The sequence below is a fragment of the Phocoena phocoena genome, chromosome 5 (assembly GCF_963924675.1).
Source record: "Phocoena phocoena chromosome 5, mPhoPho1.1, whole genome shotgun sequence".
NCBI lineage: Eukaryota > Metazoa > Chordata > Mammalia > Artiodactyla > Phocoenidae > Phocoena > Phocoena phocoena.
In genome coordinates, this window is record NC_089223.1 from 92,973,035 (window position 1) to 92,993,989 (window position 20,955).

Below are 20,955 nucleotides of genomic sequence, written 5' to 3' on the forward strand. Positions count from 1 at the left end.
TGAAAATAGTTCTTACAGAGCCCAAATGTCCATTTTAAGCAACAGAGTGAGACAAAAAAAACCCTGAGAATAACCACACCAAAAGGGAAGGAAGAATGAAACAATAATAGATGTAGAAAATTCTGAAGACTCCACAAATAACTAATAGAAAAATCCAGTAAAATTTTTGGGTATGAAATGAAAATACAAAAGTCAGATGCATTTCTATACACTAACAATGAACTATCTGAAAAAGATATAAAGATAATACATTAGCATTAGCATAAAAAACTAGCATAGTAGCATAAAAAAACTAGCATACTAGCATAAAAAACTGTAAAAATTTAGGAATATATTTAACCAAAGAAATGAAAGATCTGTATACTGAATCCTATAAGACACTGATGAAGCAAACTAAATGAGACACAAATAAAGTAAAAGATATCCTAAGTACATGGGTCAGAAGAATTACTATTGTTCAAATGTACATAATACCCAAGCTATCTATAGATTCAATGCAATCTCTATAAAATTTCCAATGTAATTTTTCACTGAAATAGAAAATAGAATACTAAAATTTTTATGGAATCACAAAAGACCCCAAATAACCAAAGCAATCCAGAGAAAGAAGAATAAAGCTGGAGGCAGCACACACTCTGATTTTAAACTATATTACAAAGCTGCAGTAATCAAAACAGTATGGTACTGTCATAAAAACAGACACATTGACCAGTGGAACAGATTTTAGAAATAAACCCATTCATACATACTGAACAAATATTGAGAAGGGAGACAAGACTACTCAATGGGGAAAGGATAGTCTCTAATAAATGGTTTGAGGAAAATTGATTATTCCCATGCAAAAGTATGAAATTGGACCACTGTCTTACACCATTCACAAAAGTTAACTCAAAATACATTAAGGACTTAAACATAAGACCTGAAGCCATAAAACTCTTATAAGAAAACATAAGGAAAAAGCTCCTTGATATTGTTCTTAGCAATAACTTTTGTATGTGACACCAAAAGCTCAATCCACAAAAGCTAAAATAAACAAGTGGGATTACATCAAACTAATAAGTACAACAAAAGAAACAACAATGTGACAAGGCAACCTATGGAATGTGTGGAAATATTTACAAATCATGCATCTGATAAGGGATTAATATACAAATTATATAAGGAACACATATAACTCAATATTTCATCAAATAATTGGATTAAAAAATGATAGGTGGGCTTCCCTGGTGGCGCAGTGGTTGAGAGTCCGCCTGCCAATGCAGGCGACGCGGGTTCGTGCCCCAGTCCGGGAGGATTCCCACATGCCACGGAGCAGCTGGGCCCATGAGCCATGGCCCCTGAGCCTGTGCGTCCGGAGCCTGTGCTCCACAGTGGGAGAGGCCACGGCAGTGAGAGGCCCGCGTACCGGAAAATAAATAAATAAATAAATAAATGATAGGTAGCCTGAATAGACATTCTTCCAAAGAAGTCATACAAGTTGTCAACAAGTATATGAAAAGGTGATAAACATCACTAATCTCAGGAAAATGCAAATCAAAACCACAACGAAATATCACTTTACACCAGTTAGAAAAGACAAGTGACAATAAAAATTCACAAGGCTGTGGAGAAAAGGGAACACCTGAGCACTGTTGGTGGTAATGTAAATTAGTACAGTCAAGATGGAAAACACTATGGAGTTTCCTCAAAATCTTAAAAGTAAAACTACAAAATGATTCAGCAATCCTATGGATGGTATGTATCCCAGGGAAATGAAATAACAACAACAACAAAATGTTAATTATATGAGGTGAGGAATGCATTAAATAACCTTATTGTGGTAAATATTACTCAATATATACATGTTTCAAATCATCATATTGTACACCTTAAACTTACACAATGTTATATGTCCATTATATCTCAAAAAACCTAAGAAAACAATAAGAAATTTAACTAAAGGAGCCATGCTAAATAAAAGTGGGATCATTTTCTACCCCCATTCCCTCATTTTGTTCACATAGAAACATGAATTTTATAAGTTACACTCCACAGCTTGCACTAACTCTGGAATGCTTTTGGGTTTTGCTTCCCTATATCTTTTTTTTTTTCTGGAAATGCATGTTTCAAAGATCCAATGAGCCACAGTCAGTTCCTACTTCTCATTTTCCTTCTTATCCTGATTTTGTAAGTGGAAGTCACTAAATATTCTTAGAATGAGACGTCTTAAAGGGAAGGAAGAATGCTATATTCTATCCTTCTCACAAAGTATATCCAGTTCTTCAGTCTCTGAGACAAGGGCAGAAAATGAAGGAAAGATGGCAGCTCTTCCCCTCCTTTTAGCCCAGTGGGTTTACTCCATTTCTGACGGCAAACAGTGCATTGGAAACCAGCTGTGCTTCTTAGGTCACTGCTATAATTAGAAAATCTTTCCAGATTCTGGCAAAATAAAACTCTGAGAATTAGTTTTCAGTGTTTTCATGAGATGCAGAGAAGTTAAAATACCTGCCTAAATTTCTAAGTGATATAGGCAAGAGCCAAAATGATTATACACATGTGCACACACACACACACACACTCACACACACACCCCGCTGACACACATGTACACACAGAATGAGTTCCATCTCATGCCTTTATACTAACATGCTCTACATGATTTAAGCAAAATCTGAGGAATACCAATATGAGTACTGTCCGATGGCATTAGTATCATTCTCCATTTCATATTTCACTGCTGTTTTTGCAGCTGATGTGGTGCCACATCTTCTAATTACATTCCCAGGTCTCAGTCACTGCGAATATCTATAGATCACCTTCTTTTCCTAAATCGTGGCCTCTGTGTGGTTAAACCTGCTGCCCTCTCCCTTAAGTCCCAGCTGTTTGGATCCTGCTGTGAGAGATTGTGAGTGACTGGGTGCTGGACAGCTGCAATGTCAAGTTCAAAAGAAAAGACCAGCACATGTCTTTGCTACTGAAATCCTTGGTTTGTTCACGTGTTGCATATGAGCACAGAGAATACGTATCCCTCGTTCCTAAAGATTTGAATGTCTTATTTTTATCTCATTTTGTGGGACCGTACACTTACAGAGTGTGGAGCAGCATTCATCTTATAAAGTCAGAAATATTCTTGGTTTAATCTAAAATAATTTAATTGTATTCATTTTATGTAAATTTTTAAGCCAAATAAAATTATTCATAGATATGAGTCCAGTTCTGTGTTTTCTAGGCCACCATTACTTGCCTTTTGCATACAGTATCTTACTGTGAGTTCTGTAAGTCTTATAGATCTTGAAACATTCAAGGACTAGAAATAGCAGATGAGAACTTGGGAGGCATTATAACAGCTAAGTCATTATTTTACTTGGACAATTTAACTTAGTCAAACCAAATAGTAACATAAGATGAAACCCATGTGTATTAAATTGCCAAAATGTCTGTTTATTTTAAACAGCTTTTATTTCCTTTAATAACACTTCTGGAATATCACTTATAGCATATTCACTTTTTTAACTGCACTATTTATAGTTTTGAATGTCCTGAAGATATTATAACTAATTAGTCCTCTGAGCATATTGATTAAATTCATTTACATTTCATAGACCTAAAGATCTAAAGAAAGAAAAAAATATTGGTGGAAGGTTATTTAAGAATACTGCACAGAGAAAATGAACAAAAATGAAAACAGTTAAAAATAATCAAATGCTCAATGTACACTGTTACTGCCAAACAATTTTAATACATTTTAGGAGAAATCATTCTGTTCTTAAAACTGTGCCTACAGATATTTTTCTCCCTTCAGTAATTATCTTTTATAGTCCCAGCAATTTAACATGGTGAATATGTTAATATTACTAACTTATCCTAGGCTTGCCCATTATGCATGAACTATATCTAAAAGGGATCAGATCTGCAAAAATCTCATCCTCAGACCTTTTTATAAATTATGAAGTGTTATGGATCAATTCAACAAGCACTTAAGGTTAATTAATGAATCCAACAATGATGATGCAGTGGGAATTATATGCCAGGCATGTTTGTTAGACTCTAGAGAGTCAGAAATGAAATGGCCATTAATCTGAGCTCACTGACAACTGAATGAGATAAGAATGTTATGGTATTGAGGTAGCAAGGCATAAATATTTTTTATTATGCATAAATCTGGGACTGTGATACATACAAAGAGGTATTTATTTATTTATTTATTTATTTATTACCTATGGGTAGTTTACAATCCCAAAATTTATTTATTTATTTATTTATTACCTGTGGGTAGTTTACAATCCCAAATTTACCCAAAGGGTAAATTAAATTTGTGACTTATTTGAAGAAAATTGAATTTTCCTCCCTAGTAGATCCTCTCTCCCTACTGAAGGGGAAGAAAACCATATTTCCAAGACATAGTCAGTAAATTGGTGTCATTTTTGTTGTTTTGCCTCAGAATGTCAGTATTTTTGAAGCTATTCTTAAAGAATAGATGGTAAATGGTTTAAAGGGGGAAAATCATATTAGTTTGCTGGCTTTGTCTTTTATGGGAAGACAATGATCTTACTGAATTTTGGTATGGTTATCCATCAGATAAATTTAATCCCCTGCTGAAGAGCTCGTCTTTTTTTTTTTTTTTTTCCTGCGGTACGCGGGCCTCTCACTGTTGTGGCTTCTCCCATTGTGGAGCACAGGGTCCGGATGCACAGGCTCAGTGGCCATGGCTCACGGGTCCAGCTGCTCCGCGGCATGTGGGATCCTCCCGGACCGGGTCGCGAACCCGTGTCCCCTGCATCAGCAGGTGGACTCTCAACCACTGCGCCACCAGGGACACCCGAAGAGCTCTTTCTTTAAAGGGGTTTGGTATTTCTGGTATCAATCATCAGCAAAAGATATGGGACTTCATTCACTTTCTATTGTTGTTGTGACAAATTACCACAAATTTTGTGGCCTAAAAAAACAGAAATTGATTATCTTAACTGTTCTAGAAGTACAATGTCAGAAATGGGTCTTAGTGATCTAAAATCAACGTGTCAGCTGGGCTGCATTTCTTCTGAAAGTTTTAAGGGATATCTGGTCCTTGCTTTTTCCAATCTAGAGACAGCTGCCTTTCTTACTTTGTGGCCACTTCCTCCAACTTCAAAGCCAACAACACAGTATATTAAAATCTCTCTCTGACTCTGATTTCTTCTTCTGCCTCTCTCTTTTATTTTAAAGAATCTTCTTGTGATTACCTTGAGCCCACCTAGATAATACAGGATAATATCTTGATCTTTAAGTAAGTAAAGATTAGTAAAATTAATTACATTTGCAACTTAATTGTCCACTGCCTTGTAAACCAACATATTCAGAGGATCTAGGGATTAGGATACAAACATCTTTGGGGAATCCTAATTCTGTCTATCACAATGGTTTGACCAAGAACTTCTGGGTTCCCTTATCTTGGATATGAATTTCAAGTGGTTTTGGCAGAATCTCAAGTACTCCTGTATAACCACCAGCAAAGGTAGTTATAGAGGTGTAGAGCATGATATATGAACCAGGTAAAACGGTCCCTGTCTGGATCATGAAGTGAAGAGGAGTTAAACTTATCTTGATACTATCTTGAACTATTTACCTTTTTTCATTCCTGAACCCTTAGGCAAAGCCTTGTCTTCCATCTTCCTCATAGTACCGGTCAAGTTTGCAGTTAGTAAGAGAACAATTATGAGTCCAAATTTGGGCCTTAAGAAGACAGCAGTACCTTGATGCCTAAGTGGTATTTAGTTACCAAGGAATAGGTCATTCTTGGGGAATAATCTTTGAGACTATGAGTACCAACATTAATCTACAAGTGCCATTGTTCATCTCTTGTTATTGGAGAAGGTTGGCTTGATTTTTATTATGGCATCTTTCTTTACATGGAGTAGTACAAAAATTAGGCAAATGTGATTTAAAAAACAACTAACTTAGTATAGAAAGCCCCATAAAGCAATGATTTCAAAGTACTGTGAAGTGAGGGTAAAGAAGCTTTGTGGCAAGAAAGATACTACTCAGTGTGGACATCTCTAATGTTTCTCTTTTCAGCTCTATTCATGGATATACTTACTTGATGCACTGACATGACTATCATGGTCATTGAGTCATTGTTCCCAACTCCTCACTTGATTCCCTATATTAGAATTGTGTATCCATGTCTTTTGTCATATGACTATGTAGTACTTCCTGGTGTGACAGAATGTGTGTTGCTGTCCTGTTGATGTTGGACTTGGCCATTTTACTTACTTTCACTGATGGCATGTGGATGGGATTGGCAGTATGGGGGATATGTACCTACACTTTAAGAGCCCCTGCATGTTTCTGATTATTTTCCTGGCTCCTGGACTTTCCATGAGACATATGTGCTCCAGCTAGCCTCTGGTCTGAAGAGAGTGAATGACATATGGAACAGACCTGAGCTCCACCCACACTCTGCAGCTCATCCCTTGCAGACATGTAGTCATATGAGCAAAAAAAAAGTTTGTTTCATTAGTCACTGGGATTTTGAGGTTATTTGTTATAACTATTATGAAAGGCCATATTCAATTGCTACAGTATCCAAAATTGTACTGAAAATTTTTGTTGACTGTATAATGTTGTTCTCAGTTACAAAAATCTAAATGAATCTCTTGACTCCACTGTTTTCCTCAAATTCCATGTATAATCAATCAACCGAGTCCAATAAATTAACCCTATTAAATTTCTCCATAATTTTTCTTTACTCACTGATCATATATCACTGCTTTAGTTCACGTCAGCATTATTTCTCTCCTTGGTAATAGGAGAGGTAACAGCACCAGCATCTTAGATGCCTCCATCTCAAGCTTTCCAATCCATTCTTCACAATGATCTAGAGTAACTTTCGTAAAATGAGAGTCTAAGAGTGCCAGACTTCTGAATAGAATATGTAACTGTCTCTCTATTCCTTATACAATGAAGGGCAAATGCATTGTGGTGGCATGCTCAGCCCTTCATCATCTGATTTCTGCTTATCTGACTACCATGTCATTCTCCCACCTATATCCTATGCCTGATATAAGTCCCTCAGAAGTCCAATCTGAAGTGTCTTGATATGTCATATATTAGTCTCAGTTTGGTCTATTTTTTTAAAGATAAAATTTCTTTGTTAGGAATGAATTGACTTCATGTTTTCATAATGATCAATTTGGCATGCTCTAAGACTCAGAGCTAACAGAAGTCCTTACATTAGTAAAATATTTCCTGACTTTCTCTCTCCAGGCAAAATCTGATGCTCCATTCTTGGCTCTTATAAACCCTTGCACAGACCATTACTATAGCACTTATATTATTGTATTAGAACAGACAGCATATCTATAGCCACTATAAAATAGTGAGCTATTATTCTTTATGATCCTAGTCACCTAAACAGTGTCTAATAGATTGCTTTATGCATTCATTTTCTTATTCATTAAAAAAATGTTAATGAGGACTCTGTCTAATAGGTGATGGTTTAGGCATTGGGAATAAACAGTGAATGAAATGAACAACATATTTCTACTACTTCTGTAGCTACAGTGTGCAAGCACAGTATTAAACATATTACATATATTACCTGATTTACTTCTCTTAAACATTCTGAAAATTATATAGCACCCTTACTCCACATGTAAAGACACTAAAACTCAGAGTCATGCTCCCTTTGGCAACACATACACTAAAATTGGAACAATACAGAGAAGATTAACATGGCCCCTGTGCAAGGATGACATGCAAATTTGTGAAGCATTCCATATTTTTACTGTCATACAAGTGGAGTAAGTCACAAAGAGAAAAACAAATATTGTATAATAATGCATGTATGTGGAACCTGAAAAAATTGGTGTAGGTGATCTTATTTACAAAGCAGAAATAGAGACACAGACATACAGAACAAACATATGGATACCAAGGGGGAAAGGGGGTGGTGGGATGAATTGGGAGATGAGAATTGACATATATACACTCTTGATACTATGTATAAAATAGATAACTAATGAGAACCTACTGCATAGCTCAGGAAACTCTAGTCAGTGCTCTGTGGTGACCTAAATGAGAAGAACATCCACAAAAGAGGGGATATATGTATACATACAGATAATTCACTTTGCTGTACAGTATAAACTAACACAATATTGTAAAACAACTGTACTCCAATAAAATAAATAAATAAGTAAAAACTTGAGTCTAAGAAGAGCTAGTGATGTGATTCCTCCATTTTTTTTTCCTCACCTAGTGTGGGCCGGTAATTGAGCTTTGTGGATGTTACAGTGACTGTGAAAGACACATTTCAATTATTTGTTGCTGTGTTACAACTCTAGGATACAGGGACTTAAACAGCCATTTTACCTTTACTCTCAATTTTGTGGGAAAGGAATTTGGATGGTTCATCTCTGATGCACATAGTGATAGTTATGGCTGGAAGATCCACTTCCAAATGGCTTCATCTCTCATGTTTGTTGTCTTGGTTCACCTTGCCAGCTCTCCTCTCCTCTCCTCTCCCTTCTTCTCCTCTCTTCTCCTCTCCTTTCTTCTCTTCTCCTCTCCTCTCCTCTCTTCTCTTCGTTCCTCTCCACTCCTCTCCTCTTCATTCCTCTCCTCTCCTCTCCTCTTTTTCCCTCTCCCTGCCTCTCTCTCTTTTTCATTCCTTCTTCCCCTCTTTCCCCCAACCCTCTTTCTCATCCCCTCTCCCTCACTCTCATTCTCTCCCTCTGAGGTTTCTCAAACTCTAGGTCTCTCCCCACTGCTTGAACTTTTCAAAGCATGGTCATTTTTGACTACATAAATCATGTAAAACAGATTTATTTCTATCAGGCATGTCTCAACTTCAATGTTAAAACCTCATAGAAGTCTTCCATGAACAACCAATCTAGGATAAGTCATCCACTATCAATTTTTTCATCCAGTATGAATTCTCTGCAAAACATTAATCAATATCTTATATATTTATTTATTTATTCCCCATAATTTCCATTTATTTATTCACTCATGTATTCAATAAATATTTATTGAGCACATACATATATCAACAGCTATTATAGACATTTAGCAAACATCAGTAGGAAAGAAAAAGAAAAGCCACTAAGATTCCTGATGGCATGGAATGTGTACTCCATAAGAGCAGGAATCTAGCCTGTCTTCCTCACCATTGTATATCCAGAGCCTAGAAAAATGCCTGACATGTAATATATGCTCAATAAACATTTTTGATTGACCAAATGAGCAAAAGTGGGGCTGTTATAAAAGGGGACAGGAGGAATCTTAGAGTAGTACGAGAGACACAACCAGGGGAACTCATTATCATTTGAAGATCATGGGAGAACTCCTTGCAGAGGTGATACTTAAGCTGAGAATCAGAAGATGGGTTGAAGTTAGTGACAATAGCAACATCAGTGGAGGCAGGACTTCACCAGAGTGATCTACATCCCAGTGATAGAAGTTAGATCGGAGATTCAAAGAAAAGTAGAGAATAATGGGAAGGAATATGCAATTTTCTCTTTTGGGGATTGAAGCTAGGATTTATATTAATTTTTATAGTAATTTTGAACTCTTAGCTCTTGAAACCATATATTATAATTATATACATAGAAAGATGGATTTTGTGACCTCCAGAGTACATTGACTTTTCAGTGGTTGCTCTTGAAATTGATGCTCCCAAGTGCTAAACTTCTTTTTGAATTAAATTGAATATTTATTTCAAATTAAATATCTAGTAATCCTTTTTTTTGTTTGTTTGTTTTTTGCGGTACGCGGGCCTCTCACTGTTGTGGCTTCTCCCGTTGCGGAGCACAGGCTCCAGATGCGCAGGCTCAGCGGCCATGGCTCACGGGCCTAGCTGTGAGCATGTAGGATCTTCCCGGACCGGGGCACGAACTCGTGTCCCCTGCACTGGCAGGCGGACTCTCAACCACTGCGCCACCAGGGAAGCCCTAGTAATCCTCTTTTAATCATAGATTCAAAATGTATTGGAATTTACTTAAATAAATATTATTACCTGGAGGGTATGTGTTTCAAGCCCCTCTTTACCACCAAGCTTCTTTCATCAATTGTCTATTCACAGCTTCTTTATTTGATTCTCATAAGTCCTGCAAGGTCTCACTGACTCTAAGATTCCAACTTCCACCCTGTTCTTGGGATATCTCCTGTTCTAAAGATATGACAATTACTTCTACTCTGCTCTTTCAGGGTGGTAGGGGAAAGTGCTGTTTCAAGATTTATCCCCATTTGGTTTTGCCTCACATAACATCTCACTACAGTAACTTTCAGTTTCAGAAATAAGTAAGTTCATCTAAAAATTAAAAACCCACAAGGAAATATATAATATTTATAAATTTGATATGTACTCAAATATTGAGATACGTTGATGAGAATATTATTTTTCATAGAATAATACACAAATCAAAAATTAAAACCAGAAGTTTAAACAAAATAAAACCATATGTTACAATGTGTGATCTCATCAGACCTGTGCCCCTCCACCATTAGGTGGAGTCACTAAACCTATTCTCCCGATGTTTCATTTTACAAGAGTCTTGCATTAAGGTAGCACTGGACTCTTACTGACCCCTCACTTCCCTGGAAGATAGTAATCTAGAAATTTAGGGAGTAGAAACTAGGTAGGCAGAGCTCAACCTATTACCCATTCAGTTTTAATCTGGCCTCCAAGAAGCTTGTATTCTGGCCTGTTTTTGTCCCCAGTGGTTAAGTTTATTGGTAAAGGCTCCTTCCACGTGGAGGAAGCAGTGCTACCTGTGACAAGGTGAGCCCTGATCCTGGGGAGCTGCATTTTGTTATCACACAGTGAGCTCTGCTCTCCATCAATTATATGAGTTATATTTTTATCTCCATAGGATAAACTTCTTCATATATCTCTTAACTGGTTCAGAATTTGAGTGGGAGATAGGAGACCCTTCAGATGTTAGTATTGTAGGAACAATGTAGGAAGTAAATGGGAGCATATGTTACAAAAATGCACAGAACTGGGCTCCTTGTTCTTTTTTTGCCATTAAAATTTTTTTGTTCTTGGGTAAATCATTTAAACTCCCTGAAACTCTGTTTTCAGTCATTAAACTGAGGGGAATGGACTATATTAATGTCTTTCAGACCCTAAAGTACCTACCATCCCCAGAGAGGTAGAAGAGGGCTCAGTGGAGGAGAAGCAACTTTGGAGTTCCCACATCTGCTTTATCAAGATCAGCTCTATTTCTAGAAAATATTGAGCTTCCCAGTAAGACTTTGCAATGAAATATTTGAAAACAATTCCATTAGATGATTTCCATTATTTCTTCCATCTCTGACACAGTGTTGCCGCATGTAAAATGACTAGTCAATGACTTGGTATAACAGGAATTATGCAGGCTTGGACACAAAGATCAGCCTAAGTTTGGATCTTGACTGTAACATACACAATGACATTCGACAAGATACACAACAGAGTTCTTGGATGGATGGATGGATAGATAGATAGATAGATAGATAGATAGATAGGCCATTATTTTATGTGGGGAATTCCTGAAATCACAGACAGTATTCAATAATTGCTAAGGCATTCTTACCCTCTCCCTTTCCATTTTTCAAAGGGAAAGCCTTTCAATAATAACATAAAATATTTATATGATGCTTTAAACCATTTTTACACATGGCCTTGTCTCATTTGCATCACATGATTCTCTAGTATAAGTCTACATTAATTTCCTCCTTTTTAAAGAGAGTAAACTAGCTCAGCAGTCTGGTCAAGGTCATGCAGCTACTAAATGGCAGGCTTAGGGTTTGAACCTGGTCTCTCCAATATTGAATCTGTCCTAGTGCCCGTGGACTAATAAGCCAGCTCTGAATGAGTCATAACATATTCAGTTTCACCTATCCTCATCACTTTTTATGGTTCAGATGACCAATGCGACTCTTGTAAAATGAAATTGGCAATTGTTCATGGCACTGGCAGTGGGTTGTTATGTCAGCTCATCTACTGAGGCAGCCATTGTGAAATAACGTGTGAAGACTAGCACCTGTGTCATACTTGTCATTGTTCAGCATTAATATCTGCCCTGCTACTCCTTCAATACACTTTCCAAGTATCCACCACAATGTATTTGTTCTCAAAGCGACTTGGCTTCCAAGTTTGAAAAAATTGTATGCTGACTTCTGATGTTTAAACACGATGCTTGACTCTTCAATCCAGGTAAAATACTGTTGAAAACAAATAGTATTTCAAACAAGAGTTTTGGATAGCCAAGCTGTTGTTATCTCTTAAAAGATGCTGCGTGGAGACAATTTTTGTTGACGTGGTTACGATAAGCCAAATTCCACAGAAAATATAACCCAATTCTATCATTTTTTCCCAATTTCTGTCCATGTAACAGTAACTATTTTCTAGGCTAAAAAGCAAAGCAAGCAATGGAGCTTTGCCTCTGTAATGATATTTTTACTGCAGGCCTGCTATGAATATAGTTCCTAAAGTTTCTTTGAACTTACCCCAAATTCCAACTAATTCCCTCACCCTTCTGACTCTTTCCATTCTACTTTCTCAATCAACTCATGAAAAACAACTCATAAACAGATAAACAGCAATAACAACAACAGCGACAAACTCAGCAGTGCATACCCACAGGGTTAGCAGGAAAATTAATGAGGATTATATACAACTTATTACCTTTTAAATGTGTGGTATTCATTGATGCCTCTCTTCCTTTCACAGCCCACATCTAGTCCTAAATCATGTACTGTCACCTTAACCTTAAAAGGATATCTAGAATATGATCCAGTCTTATCACCTCCTCGTGATTGGCCACATCCCTTTTCACTGATTATTTCAGTCATTCCTAACTGACTTTTCTACATTTGTCTTTATCAACAAAGTCTCATCCCAACACAACAGCCTAGGTGATATGATGTAAACCAGATACTGTCTTTCTTTTGTTCTAAACCCTGCAGTGACTGCCCTTCTCACTCAATCTAATACCCCCAATTCTTACAATGGACTATGAAGCCTTATAAATTCTGGCTTCTTGTTAGCTTTCTCCCCATTCTCTCCCTTGTTTCTTCTACTCCAGGCACACTGACCTCCTTGTTCTGCATACACACCAGGCCCAGGCATCTCCCACCAGGGGCCTTTTACTATAACTGCCTTTACTTGGAAAGCACTTCTCTGAGATCTCAGGGCAGCCCTGTCCTTCTTCTACAGGTCTTTAATTAAATGTTATCATTCTAGTGAGGATTTCTCTAACCATTCAAAAATAGCACATTGGTACTCTTTATCCCCCATACCTACTTTATTTTTATTCTGAGTCCAGAATAACATGTAACATATTTTGCTCATTATTTTGTTTATTTTCTGCTTTTCCCATCTAGAAGGTTAGCTCCACAAAGACAGGACTGTAGCTTGTATTAGTCTGTGCTTTATCCTCAACCCCTAAACCAATGCCTGGTGCTTGCTGGGTATCTATTTGGTATTTATTGAATGAATAGCTCTCCATTATATTTGCTCTGCAGATTGAGCCCTGATCAGTACAAAGAAACTGGGTCTCTGTCCTGCATCATCTGCAGGATCTAGTTTGGTCACATGATTTCTAGCAAGATTAGCTGTGTAACTTTGCACAAGCCAATCAGCTTTATTTCCCTTTTTTTTTTAAATGAGAAAATTTACGTGCAAGTCACTAGTAACTGTGAAATTTAAGTGAGACAATGTGTATCAAAATAAGGTTTTAAGGGCTTCCCTGGTGGCGCAGCGGTTGAGAGTCCGCCTGCCGATGCAGGGTACGCAGGTTCGTGCTCCGGTCCGGGAAGATCCCACATGCCGCGGAGCGGCTGGGCCCGTGAGCCATGGCCGCTGAGTCTGCGCGTCCAGAGCCTGTGCTCCACAACGGGAGAGGCCTTCCAGAGGACACCTCCAGTTCCACAGGAGGTGGAACTGAGAAGTGGTGAAAGAAAAGAAACACATTTATTAAAATGAGAAAGATTAGCAAAAAATAACCTGACCCAAGTTCAAAACTCTTTCCACGATACTTCACAGAATATCCAGTACTGAATTCATTTTCCACTTTGAAATCCTCTTTTATAACCACTGTAGCTTACGCATTCTCCTGGGTTATGATTACATGGGCTCTTCCAGAGTGTGCTTTGGGGATCTGCCTAATCCAATCTATGGGTAGGTTTTCTGATAGTTCTCTCCTCTTTATGGAAGAGGAATCTAAGCCACAGGAAATTCAAATATCTTGCCTCAGGCCACACGGGTGGGATATGCAGGGCCAGAATCTTAATTCAAATGGTGAATTTCCAGAACTTATATTCTACCAGGAACATAGAGAGATGAGTAAGAAATTCCCCAGACACATAAACTAAGTATTTAGTGGAATGAAAATAGAATTAAATTGATAATTTTGATATAATTGTTATTGATGATTGGACTGCCCACTGCATATAATAAAAGTCTTGGAATTCAGTAGATTCTAAAAACAAAATGTTGGTTTAAGGAAGAATGGTTTGGTTTTAACACATAGCTTATCTGAAGTATTCATACTCCCTCCACCCAACCCCCCCCAAAATAAAACCTTGTAGATATTTGATTATGTTTTACACTTTTTTGACAAAAATCATACATGTATGTTTATATATATATATATATATATATATATATATATATATATATATATAAAGTTCATGAAAAAGCAAAATACATCACCCCTGTCACTTTGAAACAGAATTACATAGATTGTGAACTGCAGTAAGAAAGAAGTGGGATATATTCCTTTTTGAGAAGCCACGTAAAGAAGAAGCACATTACATTTTTCTTCAGTTGCAAAGAAGTTTAGTATTTGTACCAAGATCTGCCAGCTATTGGTCTTCCTGATATTTCTATCCTTGCCCTCCATGTGTGACAGCAGCAGTGAGGAGAATGGAAGTTACTATAATGAATTTGCCTTCAAGAGATCTGCAATACTCTTTGCTGCTGATATTACAGCCAGGGGGCTGGATTCCTGGCTGTGAATTGGGTTCTCGGGTTTGTCCATAGGACACCAACACATAAAACTTGTAGGTACAAAGAGAATGGTGACACTTTATTAATTTTGCTTCCCTCAGAAGGAAGAGAGGTGGTGCAGCAGCTTCTCCAGAAGAAAGTGCCTATGAAGAAAATCAAAATAAATCCAGAATAAAACTTTTAGACATCCAGAAAAATAATGGAATTTTTTTAGCCCCAAGATTCAAAAGAAAGAGCTCAAAGGTGTTTTGTTCTCTGCATACCTTCAGTATATCTAATGAAGGATAAAATGTATTTAATGTGGGCATGTTACCTATGCCTGAATGTGCCTGTCTCTTAGTCTTGCTGTGTCACCATGGGTAAAATTTCTTCAGAAAATTCAGAAACAACCCACCAAAGAACTGGTAGTAAGTCAAGATAATAAAGTAATTGAGCCAAGAGCTCCCTCCCTCACCAATGATGAGGTGGAAGAATTTAGAGCTTACTTCAATGAGAAAATGTTCATCCTTCAAAAAGGTGGGAAAAGACCAGAAGGGGCAGAGTAGAGACTGGTTAATTGCATTAATCATGAAGAAGAAAATAAGAAGATGAATAAAAAAGAAAAAAGAAATTGGGAAAAGCAAAAAGATCTCAAGCTCAATTGGTCTCTAACACTGATGAGGTACAGAAGATCAAGGATATTTCTATGCAGTTCTTGGATGGAAATGATGAGGAGGAGGAAGAAGGACTTGATGCTGATTTCTTTAAGGTGAAATGTGCTTGGGTTGGACCTTAAAGAGAATAAAACATTACAGAAGGAAGAACCTTCTAAATCCAGTGTCAAGAAAAAAGTGACCATAGCTACAGAAGCAAAAAAAATTACTGGAGAGAAATATGTATGGTTTATATGTATGATTTTATATATAGAATGTATTGAATAAGTATATACATATATGTATATGTTTAGTACTTCCACTGCATATATAATATTGTCAAGAAATTTTTTTAAGTCACAAAAATTTATTATTTATTCAATTCACATTTACTTATATTACTTTCCTAGGGAACTTTATCTGTATAAATGACTTAGTTCAAAATAACTTCCTAACTTCAGTGTAGTTACTGTGTGTAATGTCTGAAAATATCTCAAGGGAGTTATTAAATTTCTATAATCAAAAATGTAAGCGCAGCATGAAGAGTACACATTTCACAGAAATATGGAGCTGAAAAAGAATCTTAACATATAGGTGGTCTCTTTTCGGCTGAAAGAATAGAGACACAGAAAGGTTAAGTGACCTCACCAGCATCATACAGAGTACTGATTCCCAAAGGAGTGCTCAGACCATGTTACTTCTCCATTAATTCTCCTGTGAATCATTTTATGGCTTGAAGACTCCCCGTGCAATAAAAGTTTATTGGCCATGTGTCAGGAACTTTGCTAGGTGCTGGAGTAACAGCGATTTATGAGACATAGCCTGTGCCCTAAAGGATATCATAATCTAATGGTAAAGATAGGCAAAAAACATGGTATAGAGTCTAATAAGTGAAAGACATACAGAATAGGGACACAAAATGCAGCCTAGAGAGGTCAGAGCAAAGGCTTTGGAAAGAGTGACCTCTAATCTGAATCTTAAAAGATAAGTAGAGGTAGAAGTTTTCCAGGTAGACTGGGGGAGTGGAGGAAGGAGGAGGCCTATGCCTAGGAAGGGTTAGCTAGACAAAGATAAACATAAGCAAAAGCAGTGTGATATATTGAGGAGGGATTGAGGTATAGAGAAAATATAAGCAATTCATTGCTGCTGGAGTATGAAAGGTATAAAGGAAGATAGCAGGAAGTAAGTCTGCATGAGTAGGTCCAAACCTTACAATGCCTGGTAAACCATATTTAGAAAATGTGGAGTAAAGGTAGGATTTTCAATAGAATTGTCACAGTTGGGTTTGTATTTACAGAACACTGAAACCAGCATAATCGAAAGAGTGAAGAATGAAAGCAGAGAGATTAGCTAGGGAATTAGTGCAATAATCCAGTTTTGTGATTTGGGGGACATGACTAGGGCAGAAAGACTGATATGAAAGCAGAGGAGTGATAGACAGACAGATAGATATAGACAGATATAAATAGATATAATATACACATAATGTGAAATATGTCTTTATTTCATATATATATTGGATGTGAAATATTTAGGACTTGGTAAATAACTGAAAGTGGTGGCTGAAGGTAAAAGAAAAGTGAAAACGACAGCTAAGTTCTTGAGAGATGACAGAGTTAAGCAACTCAAATGGTACAGAATTAAGTGGACATTTAATTGGCACATAGTCAATATATAGAGCTTGGGGTATATTCAGGTGAAGGAGTCCAGCAGAATTTAATGTAGATATATGAAGGTGACTTGAGTAATCCATATGAGTATGATTAGCATGAAACTATGTAATTGGATGCCCTTGTCATGGGCAAACATATGAGTAATAAGAGCATAATGGGTAGAGGAAAAGGAGAGGGTAGATAAGACCAGAAAGGTATCTTCAAAGGTATGAAGAGGGCAGGAGAGAATGATGCTACAGAATCAAAGAGAAACAGCATTTCAAGATGGAAGCATTTCAAGATGGAAGGAATTGCCAATTAAATACAGAATAAAGGTTAAGGAAGAAAATAATAAAAAATATCCATTGCATTTGAGAATTGATGTTATTGGTACCATGTAAGCCAAAAATTTACTTAGATTTTTATGATTTATTTTGGAGGGAAGTGGAGGAGAGAAAATGAAGATAGAGACTGTTGCTGATTATTTTGAAATCGTGGATTAGAATAGCTTGAGAAGGATAAGAACTTGGGAGTAACGTGATTCAAGGATGAGATACTTAGGCTAAAAACTGTCTGAATAGAGAAGAGGTTGAAGATAGAAAAGCTACAGGGTGGATCACTGATGGTACAAAATTCCAAAAGAGTCAGGGATTAATGAGATCAAAGACATTGATAGGGTCAGAGGTTGCCTAAGAATAGGAAGAGGGATCTCATTCTTTGGAATTACAGAAAAGGAAGTAAGTATAGATAGTAATGAAGTTGAGGAGCAGACAGAGGGGAGACAAGTTGAGAGAGACCATGCATAATAACTTTATTCTCCAAGCAAACCAAGGAATTGTCTAGTTACTATCTGTGTGATACTGACTTAATATTGCTGAGCTTCCATTAAGACGGAAGAAAAAAGAGGTCAAAGAATTGGTGGCCTCAGTACTTTAATTAGAAAGTTTAGTAAATGTGAGGGTGTGAGATTCTTGGAAGGACAAGATTTATTGGTCAGAGAGTAATCTTGCTTGATATTAAGATTTCTTTTATGCTGGTCTGCCTGATAAAAGAAGGGTCATGAAATGGTATAGGAAGAAAATAATGAAGCAGAGCATGGGTGAAGCCTGTAAATGGAGGAAGCCCAGGAATTTAGCACCTGGGTACTTGGATGGATTTTGTTCATAATTATTGATGTTTCCTAGATATATGGTGAAAATATCTAGGATAAAGAATGAAAATCTAAACCAGGCATAGAACTCTTCAGTACAAGTTTGTTTGTGGAAAAGGGGTGATGCATAATTGGAATGGTAAAAGCCAGGTGGGATTATCCACAATGGGTTTGGTAAAACGAATATTCTCCATTGTTGAGTCCTGTAGAGGAAGTGATATCCTTAGGCAGATCCAGGATTAAGAGAACGCAAGGTAGTAGAGAAAAAAGGCCATGAAGAGGGTGAGGAAATAGGTAGATAAGCCTTCTTTTTCCAGAAAAAAAAAAAAAGTTGAAAGGATTCAGAAATGAAATCAGAATCAAAAGGAATCAGGCTACAGGAAATATAGAGAAATAAAAAAACGAGAAAAGTTCCAAGAAGAATGACAACTAATTTTGGTCACTCAAAAGAAGCAGAATAAACACTCACCCCAAATTTGGTTCAGATGTCAATCCTAATGATGTCATACATGCACGAAGAAGTTACGAAAGGTTTATTAGTCACACAGAGACTTTCTGGGAGAACAGGGGTGAGCTCTGAAACTGGTGCAAGAAGGGCTTGAGAGAACAGAGAAAAGAGACTAACTTGGGGTTTTAGGGTGGTTAGGGAATGAGGCTGTGGTGAGGACTCCCATGCACTAGCTGGAGCTTATGGGGTTTGATCTTCACAGTGGCATCAAAGGAGAGAGAAAGTAGGCTTTCTTATCAGCTTTCCCAGATGTAGGGTAGAAGGAGATACCAGCAATCATATATTAAATATGGAGCCAGACTCTGTTTACAAGAGGATTGCCTTTCCTTCAGTAATCAAGGACTATATGGATAAGACACATGGTTAGAAATGCAGAGTTAAGGTGTTTATACTCATTAAGCTTAAACTATTCACATATAGATTCTAGTGACCATAAGCATTGAAAACATGAGATTAAACTGTCAAAGGGCAAGCAGTCTAGGACTCAAGGAAAGATTTCCATCCCATAGGGACAGTGGAGCATTGAACCCAGAAACTAAAGACTGAATATACAAATCCAGCCAAAAGAAGAGACATAAGGTAAGATCCAGATGCCAATGTTTCTGTTGATCAGAAGTTCTTAAGTGTTCAGGAATTTGGCTGGACTAAGCCTGCAGGTGAATTTTATTATTGACTGCAGCTGAGAGATGCCAGAATCATGTCAAGTTTTCAAGATTTTACATCCTTGTTAGGAGAAAGGAAAATGATTCCTCTGAATCCATAAATGGCACATCTTACCTGTAGGAGACAACCAAGAGCCAAGACTATGGTTGGAATGAAGCCTAGAATTATCAAAGTTCAAAATTTAAGACGTCATGACAAGCTTATAAACCCACATGCTTTATCCTCTGGGTTAATTCAAAAAGGAAAAGGAAGAGATTTTTCAACTCTTTAGGTCAAGCAGCCTGTCTGAGAAGGCTTGAGAAGAGGATAAAGATTCTTACTGTGGCAAGACTATCTGGACACAATTGAAATTCTGCTATTCAAAGAGAGCCAAGATAAGTAACACAAGTGGATTTTAGTCTTATATTCAATTCCTTTTTAAAATTTTTATTTGTTATTAACTTTTATTGGCGTATAGCTGCTTTCCAATGTTGTATTAGTTTCTGCAGTACAGCAAAGTGAATCAAGTATGCCTATACATATATCCACTGATTTTTAGATTTCCTTCCCATTTAGGTCACCACAGATCATTAAGTAGGGTTCCCTGTGCTAAACAATAAGTTCTCATTTCTTATGTATTTTATACACAGTAGTGTATATACGTCAATCTCAATCTCCCAATTCATCCCATCCTCCTTTCCCCCCTTGGTAACCATAAGTTTGTTCTCTACTTCTGTGATTCTATTTCTGCTTTGTCAATAAGTTCATTTTTACCATTTTTCTAGATTCCATGTATAAGCAATATTACACAATATCTGTTTTTCTCTTTCTAACTTACTTCACTCTGTATGGCAATCTCTAGGTCCACTCACGTCTCTGCAAATGGAACTATTTCATTCCTTTTTATAGCTGAGTAATATTCTTTACTTCTTTTCTCAAAAGTCAACCTGATCCATTAAATTCCTGTTTTCATTTAGCAGTTCTCTCTCTAAACTGAAATCACAAAACATAGGAATATTTTCCAAATATATTTATGATATAGTTGAAAAGAATTCCCACCAGTAACACACTATCAAAGATATCATCACTGAAACTGCTGTTATACAGAGTCATGGAATCTCAGAAATTTATTCAACATCCTGTTGTACACATTTGTATCTCAAATACTTCAGGCTTAAGCAGGTCCTTATTGACAGTAAATCTAATAATATTACTATATTTTGGAGTAAAAATGAATGATGACTAGGATGGCTTTTCAATAATGGAGAGCTAGTGTCATAATAGAGGGAAGAGGGGTTTGAAAATAAGACTATATTTTCTGGAAACTAAATAATACATAAAATATTTCATTTATTGTCTCTGAACAGCCAAGCATAGAAATGTCAAGAGAGCATATTGTTCAAAAAGGGCTGTTGTAA

General features: G+C 36.9%; 1 non-coding gene and 1 pseudogene across 1 annotated transcript; both read left to right on the top strand.

Moving 5' to 3' along the window:
- Nucleotides 1–7,633: 7,633 nt before the first annotated feature.
- LOC136124003 (U6 spliceosomal RNA) lies at nt 7,634–7,740 on the top strand. Its single transcript, XR_010655952.1, has one exon. It is a non-coding gene; the product is annotated as a U6 spliceosomal RNA (small nuclear RNA).
- A 6,474-nt stretch (nt 7,741–14,214) lies between these two features.
- The window catches only part of LOC136123219 (probable ATP-dependent RNA helicase DDX10 pseudogene), a 141,151-nt pseudogene continuing 134,410 nt past the window's right edge, over nt 14,215–20,955 (top strand).